Source organism: Myotis davidii, unplaced genomic scaffold (genome assembly GCF_000327345.1).
Source record: "Myotis davidii unplaced genomic scaffold, ASM32734v1 scaffold897, whole genome shotgun sequence".
In the NCBI taxonomy this organism is placed as follows: Eukaryota; Metazoa; Chordata; class Mammalia; order Chiroptera; family Vespertilionidae; genus Myotis; species Myotis davidii.
In genome coordinates this window covers 103,408-109,352 of record NW_006289393.1, presented here as the reverse complement: position 1 = coordinate 109,352, position 5,945 = coordinate 103,408, and positions in this window count along the sequence as shown.

Here is a 5,945-nt window from a genome sequence, read left to right as displayed (position 1 = left end):
CTTCTGTAATTGAAACTTTGCAGCTCCAGCTCCGAGGCCGGCTGCTGCTGAAAGCAGGTATCTGGGATTTGTTTAGCTTCTATAATTGCAACATTGTTGCTTAGAGTGCAGCTCAGAGCCTGGCAGTGGCAGGCGGGGAACCTTGGCTTCCTCCATTGCCAGGGCAACCAAGCTTCCTGTTAGCTTTAGCTGCGTGGCTGCTCCGCCATCTTGGTTGACAGTTAATTTGCATATTGCCCTGATTAGCCAATGGGAAGCGTGTCGGAGGTACGGTTAATTACCCTATTTGTCTGTTATTAGATAGGATAGCTAACTGATACAATCTCCATTTTGTAACTCCAAATTAGTTAAATGGATCCAGGCAATGATTGTCAATGGCTGCTAACATCACAAAACAAGAGACAAACTGAAGTGATGTATCTCCTGAGAGAAGTGTACACCACCACCTATAATACAGCATTGCCGCAAATCAAACCTGATACTGATTGAGCCTCTACAGATTTGCAGAAATCACAGGTGACAGCTGAACATATGAAACAATACTAAAATCCAGATTGTAGGAAACTCTGAGAACAAATAATCCAGTTTTCTAAACAAATAATTTGGGAAAAAACAAAAACCAAAGAAGAAACCATAGATTGAAAGATTTTTAGAGATACAAAAAGCAGTTGCTATGTATGGCCCTTACATAGATCCAGATCAAAGCAAAATGTTAAAGAGATTATGAGGCAATAAAGATTATTTGTAATTTAAACACTGGCTCTCTGATATTTTAGGGAATTATTGCTAATTATTTTTGGAGTGATGATGGTTTTGTGATCGTTTCACTTTTTTTTCTATTGCAGCATAGTAAATAACCCAAGGTTAGTGGCTTAACAAGGCAAACTTAAAACCTTGTGGGTCAGGATTTTGAGCAAGTCTCAGTTGTATGATTCTTCTGTGCTGTGTGGCACCATCTAAGATAACTCAGCGGTATTCACTTGGCAGATGGGCAAATCTAGAGGGTCAAGATTTCTCCTGCTTTGGAGAGAAGCAACAAAGACTGGGCTCAGTTGAGACTTTTGAACAAAGACCTTACATGTGTTCTCTTCAGTGTGGCTGTGTTAGGATTGTCAGACTTTACTTGGCAGCTCAGGGCTCTCAGAGAATGTCTCAAGAGATCCAGATGGAAGCTTCAAGGCTTCTTAGGACCTAACCTTGGAAATGCCAGAATGATACTTCTGCCACATTCTCTTGGTCAAACAAGTTACTCTGGCTAAGTACAAGGTGAAGGGAATTAGCCTGCACCTATTAATGGAAGGAGGGGTAAAAAGGTGGGGTTGATTATATGTAATCTACCACAGTGGTTATGTTTTTGGAAGGATATGCTTTACCTTGCAGAGGCACATACAAACGTATTACAGACAAGTGGTATGATGTCTAGGATTTACTTCAAAATAATTGGGATGAGGAAGGGATAAACAGGATAAGCCATAAATTTATCATTGCTAGATCTAGATGACAGGTACCTAAAAGCTCATTGTGTTATTCTATTTTCATAGGTGTTTGAAATTATCCAAAATGAGAAACATAAAAATAAAGATTAAGCTTCCCCCTCCCCCAAAAAACCCCTCTGTAATATGGAAGAAAAGACCACCAGCAATACCTCTGGTACTATGTATTTGGTGTATCTTTACGGGTATTAGACATAGAGAGAGCGTACACAAATTACTATTGTGGTAGGAAGTCAGGTATTTGATGTTTGAAAGAGAAATTTGAATTTCTTTAAATTACTGATGTGCAATTTTATGTACAGTGTGAATTTACAGATATCTTATATTTGAAATATTGCCAGTCATTTTAGTGTTCTGAAAGTGCTTTCAATACCTAGTATAATACAACTTCAATTGGGTGCTTGACTATATGATTACTTTGAAATAGTTATAATGATATAATGACTCAGGAAAACAGTCAACTATTTTTCATTTTAAAATTAACGCTCTATAATAACCCACTTTTCTTAAGGCACAATACTATGACTAATTTTTTCCATTCTTTTAGACCTCTCACAGTCTTTTTTTAAAAAATATATTTTATTGATTTTTTATAGAGAGGAAGGGAGAGGGATAGAGAGTTAGAAACATCGATGAGAAACATCGATCAGCTGCCTCCTGCACACCCGCTACTGGGGACCAAGGTACATGCCCTTGACCAGAATTGAAACTGGGACCCTTCAGTCCACAGGCCAATGCTCTATCCACTGAGCCAAACCAGCCAGGGCTCACAAAGTCTTTAATAAAAGCACAACTCAAATGAATAACTAAATGAAGGAAGGAATTGCATGACATCAGAATATGTAAAATGCACGTAGTATTTTCAGTTTCTCTAAAATAAACTCTGTAACTACTTACTCTTATATCCACTATGTCTATTATTGATTTGACAATCTGCAATCTAAATAATCAGATCTTGTTGATCTCTCTTCATGTATAAAAATACAGAGGCCAGGCCACTCACCTTTGCATTACTAACTATATAGTCAAATGTGCATAACTGCCACATTAATATTGTGCCTTATGGAGGATCTAAAATCCACACAGTACCTGTACAACAGGATTTGATGCCAAGATTGATTGTTACATTACAGTGAATGGGGGACCCAAATAGTAGGTTCCAGCCGTATTTGACAAATGTGCAGTGGTTCAGAGGAAGAACAGCTTGAGGAGAAGCTAAATGACTTTGACATTGGTGCCATGTTTGCACGCACCAACTTCCAACACTATCAAGGCCCTTCACGGAAGATTCTCCTTCCCAGAGGCTCCCATACGATGCCAAGTAAGAAAACCAGAAAATAAATTAGAACTCATAGCCATATGACCTTGGGGAAGACACTTGGTCTTTCCATGACTTGGTTTCATGATCTTTGTAATAAAGACTACAATCTCTGTCTAACTTATAGGACTCTCAGGGCCATCAATTTATATCATGTTCTCTAACACCGTTGTGTATATTACTAGAAGTAGTATTCTGCATACATAAAAAATTTTTCTTGCCAGTTTGGTGTGGCTCAGTGGTTGAGTGTCAATCTATGAGCTAGGTACAGCGGTTCTCACCCTGTGGGTCGTGACCACTTTGGCGGTTGAATGACCCTTTCACAGGCGTCGCCTAAGACCATCCTGCATATCAGATATTTACATTACGATTCATAACAGTAGCAACATTACAGTTATGAAGTAGCAACGAAAATAATTTTATGGTTGGGTCACAACATGAGGAACTGTATTTAAAGGGCCAGAAGGTTGAGAACCACTGAACTAGGAGGTCAGGATTTGATTCCTGGCAGGTTGTGGGCTTGGTCCCCAGGTGGGGGCGGGGGGGGGAGGGGGTAGTGGTTGGTGGTGCAAGAGGCAGTTGATCAAAGATTCTTTCTCATCATTGATGTTTTTCTCTCTCTCCCAATGTCTCTCTCTCTCTCTCTCTCTCTCTCTCTCTCTCTCTCTTCCTTCCTTTTTGAAATCAATAAAAATGTCTAAAAAAATTTTAACAAAAAATAGAGCTTTTTTTTTTTATCAGAACAGCATCTTATTCATTCCCAATCTCTTTAATATTCTCCATTATTTTTCTTTAGAAAATCAGGTGCCATCATTTTTTAAAATAGAAAAAAAATTAATTAAATGGTCATGGAAACGACTATCCAATATACATTCTCTCCTTTCATTCTAATAGAACCAATATTTTATTCACAGTGACAATGTACCTGCTAAAAGGCTGTATTTCCTGCCCCCCATTATAGGTAGTTATGATCTCAAAACTGTGTGCATGATTATAACAGATTATTTAGATTTGTAGGTAAACACCAAGACAATCAGCTAGAGTAGAAATCACCACATTTTCCTCTCATGTCTCTTTTCACTGTGTGTCTCTCTGCCAGGCTTATTTTTCTGTGAAGATACCAATTTTTTTCCAAAATGTTCTCAGTTAGTTAGCTGTCAAACATGGAAAAATTTGAAGGGTTTATTCATATTAAAGTGTTAAAGGATAATAGTAAGCTAATATTCAAAACTCTTTATGGATGGTTGAATTTAATATAATTCCCCAATCAAAAGAAGAGCTAAGAGAACTCAATCCCCATATACCATAATAAAAATCGGATGATGTCTAAAATCGATAAATGAAGAAACAGCATTATGATCTGTAACAAACAAAATAAACAGCTAAGAGATTACAAGCACAGAATGAAGAGCAGTGAGGTGGGAATAGAGTCCTATTGTTTTCCTTAAGGGGTAGATCATTTCTATGCTGTTCTAAACCTTTAAGCCTTTTGCTACTTCTGCTACCTTTCAAAAGAGTCCATTGCTTTTAAAATGATTTTGGGTAGTTATTGTTACACAATAATATTTTCAGTGTTTCCATTGTATCTTATCCATATCTAGTCCCTATTTTGTATTAATAATCTTTACAAATATCATTAAAATGTATTTATTAATTCAACACCTTAATTTTGTGCAAGGATGTACCTGTCTCTATTTTGCTGTCTTGAACTTGCCCTCAAGGAGAGAAGTTGGAAGCTCTGTTGTCACAGAGTCTGAGCAGTCATACCTTCAGGGTCCTGGTTTCTTCTGAGCAGACTGACCCTAGGAGGGTCCTTGAATATATATCTTGACTTGCTTAGTCATTTGGTCACAGCTGAAATAAAGCAAAAAATGGTTTGTTGACCAAAGGCAACCAGTTTATAGGTTGAGGCAGCCCTGCCCCTAAATCAATCCACCTGGGGCAATCTATTTTGGAGGGCAAGTCATGGACCCAAATAGATTCTCTCTTAGGAAGAAGATAGGAATGCAAAAGGAAGAGCAGTCGGAAGAAGTGAAGAGCAAACAGTTGATATGGAGGCCTAGTAGAGGGAGACACGTACAAAAAGAAATCTAAATTGCAATTATGTTGGAGTCACAAGAGTAGGAGCACTGGGTCTGCTTCTGAGATGGCTATAAGCCTACTGGGCAACACAATTATTGTTGATTCTGTATGATGTTAGGTTTCACGTGTGGTCAGTACATCAACTGCCTAGTGGTCTCCTTTGTCTCCTGGATTGCCTATTTTTATAAATCTTTAATAAACATCTCCTATCTGTTCGTTCCAATATGGAAAACAGCAGTGGATGTGGTTATGTGCTGCAAGATCCACCTCTCCCTTCCCCCAGCACTATCTTCTCAGGAGTACAACCTTTGATTCTCTAGCTACTGGGAGTAGTGAAGGTTCCCAGCTGAAATACCAAGGTCACTGTCCTAGAGGCAGCCCTCTTCTGAAGATGGGCTGGGAGGAGGATGGGAATGAAGTTGCCCTTGTCTCAATTGGGGCAATATATAGGACCAGTGCTCCCTAAGTGAAGAGTGTGTTCGTTGTTGTGACTGGATGGCAGTTTATTTTTCCCTTCTGCTTATCTGTTTCCCTCACTCACCCATAGGTGGTACACTAACAACAGCCCCACCGCACCCTCACCATAAACTTCCTATGTGCAAATCTCAGTTCCCAACGTTTTCTCTGGGAATGCAACCCGAAACAAAGAACACATTGGTTCTTATGTCAAATAAGACAATCCAGCCACCTGTTTCTGTCACCCTTCCATCCACATTTCTGAAAGTTCTTGCCAGACTTAAATTTTCTTGCCAGCCACCAAGTTTCTCTTCCCAAATCTAAGTCAGTGATGAGCACTAGTGAATCCAGGCAGCTCAACTTCAATAAACTTCACCAGTAAAAATATGGAAAATATTTGCTAGAACATGCAATGACCCATAAAACAGCAACTACCGTATTTGCTGGCGTATAAGACGACTGGGCGTATAAGACGACCCCCTAACATTTCCACTCAAAATACAGAGTTTGTTATATACTCGCCGTATAAGACTACCCCCTCTTCCGCACACCTTCCACACACCAAATAAAAGGTAAAACAATATCATTGATTTTAA